The sequence below is a fragment of the Triticum urartu genome, chromosome 5 (assembly GCF_003073215.2).
Source record: "Triticum urartu cultivar G1812 chromosome 5, Tu2.1, whole genome shotgun sequence".
In the NCBI taxonomy this organism is placed as follows: domain Eukaryota; kingdom Viridiplantae; phylum Streptophyta; class Magnoliopsida; order Poales; family Poaceae; genus Triticum; species Triticum urartu.
This window is the reverse complement of record NC_053026.1, coordinates 349,053,904-349,056,433: the sequence shown is the minus strand read 5'-3', so window position 1 is coordinate 349,056,433 and position 2,530 is coordinate 349,053,904.

The following is a 2,530-nucleotide window of genomic DNA, read 5'->3' as shown; positions in this document are numbered from 1 at the left end:
GTTATTGAACCGTTTGATGTTTTGGGCTTTGATTATATGGGACCTTTTCCTGCCTCTAATGGATATACACATATTTTAGTTGCTGTTGATTACGTTACTAAGTGGGTAGAAGCTATTCCAACTAGTAGTGCTGATCATAACACTTCTATTAAAATGCTTAAAGAAGTTATTTTTCCAAGGTTTGGAGTCCCTAGATATTTAATGACTGATGGTGGTTCACATTTTATTCATGGTGCTTTCCGTAAAATGATTGCTAAATATGACGTCAATCATAGAATTGCATCTCCGTATCACCCACAGTCTAGTGGTCAAGTAGAATTGAGTAATAGATAATTCAAATTAATTTTGCAAAAGATTGTCAATAGATCTAGAAAGAATTGGTCCAAGAAACTTGATGATGCATTATGGGCCTATAGAACTGCATATAAAAATCCTATGGGTATGTCTCCATATAAAATGGTATATGGAAAAGCATGTCACTTACCTCTCGAACTAGAACATAAGGCATATTGGGCTATTAATGAGCTCAACTATGATTTCAAACTTGCTGGTGAAAAGAGGTTATTTGATATTAGCTCTCTTGATGAATGGAGAACCCAAGCTTATGAAAATGCCAAGTTGTTTAAAGAAAAGGTTAAAAAGGCATGACAAAAGGATTCAAAAGCGTGAGTTTAATGTAGGTGATTATGTATTGCTATACAACTCTCATTTAAGATTTTTTGCAGGAAAACTTCTCTCTAAATGGGAAGGCCCCTATGTTATCGAGGAGGTCTATCATTCCGGTGCCATAAAAATCAACAACTTTGAAGGCACAAATCTGAAGATGGTAAATGGTCAGAGAATTAAACATTATATCTCAGGTAATCCCATAAATGTTGAAACCAATATTATTGAAACCGTAACCCTAGAGGAATACATAAGGGACACTTTCCAGAACATTTCAGACTCCGAAAAGGAATAGGTATGTGGTATGGTAAGTAAACTGATTCCAAAACAGATTTTAAGGCAATATTTTTCCGTTTTGGAATATTTAGAAAAATAGAAAATTAAGTAGCAGTCCGGGAAGGACACGAGGGCCCCACGAGGGTGGAGGGCGCGCCCTACCCCCTGGGCGCGCCCCCTACCTCGTGACCACCTCGTGTGCCTTTCGGACTCCGTTTTCTTGCACGATACGTATTTTGGTCGGTAAAAATTCACTATATATTCTCCCGAAGGTTTTGACTCCCGTATCACGCAAATATCCTCTGTTTTTGTTTCGAGCTGTTGTTGCTGCAGATTAGAGCAAGATGTCTTCTCAAGAGTCAGTCGGGGAGAGCCGGGTATCTAATTAGGCACCGGAACCAAGGGCAAACAGCGACCCTCACCACTTTGGGCCAGCAACAGAGGAAGAGATGGAGGCTGACTTAATGAGGGTAGATGCCATGGAGGATCAAGAAGTCACCTCTCGCTTCCGAGCTGGGTTCACGATGGGGGAACTACAGAGCTCAACTATTCCAAACTCTGTTATCCCTTCCAATGTTAGATTTCTTTCTTATGAAAGTATGAAGAGGAGTGTCACTTGTTCTCCCGTAGCTATGAAACACCCTTGGGTACAAGGAGCTTTAGCCGTCACAGGAAAGATTCGTAAGGAAACAATGGACCTCAAGCAACAAGTCAACAAGCTCGAGGAGGAGATTCGTATCCTAAGAGGAATCATCGCCAAGAATATTTCACCAACAACAAAGAAGGAGATATAATAACATGGGTATGGGCACTCCCCCTGGCAACCGCCAAGCTTGGGGGAGGTGCCCCGGTATCGTATCACAATCACAACTCCTATCTTTACCATTTTCCTTAGTTCGATCCTATTAGTTGTATTTTGATCTAGTAGAATAAAGTTTATGGCATGATCTAGTTTTGAGTTTTACCTTATGATATCTCTATGTAATTGAGTCCGTGAGCTATATAATAAAGATTAGTGTTGAGTCAAGGACTTGATTTTCTTGCTATGATCTTGGGTGAATAAAATAAAAGAGAAAAAGAAAAAGAAGAAACAAAAGTTCATATTGATCTTACTGATAGTAATGACTTCACATAGAAAGAGTGTGATGATTAAAAGTTGTTGGGAGTTGGCAGACATAGCTTTGGTCATCGTTGCAATTAATAGGAAGTAATAAGGAAAGAGAGGTTTCACATATAAATATACTATTATTGACATCTTTTATGATTGGGAGCACTCATCAAAATATGACATGCTAAAGAGTTGATGTTGGACAAGGAAGACAACGTAATGGGTTATGTTTTCTTATATCTGAGATAAAGTATGTTGTCATGGATCATCCAACATGTTGAGCTTGCCTTTCCCCCTCATGCTAGCCAAATTCTCAGCACCAAGTAGAGATACTACTTGTGCTTCCAAATACCCTTAAACCAGTTTTGCCATGAGAGTCCACCATATCTACCTATGGATTGAGTAAGATCCTTCAAGTAAGTTGTCATCGGTGCAGAGCAATAAAAATTGCTCTAAATATGTATGATTAGTGTGGGAGAA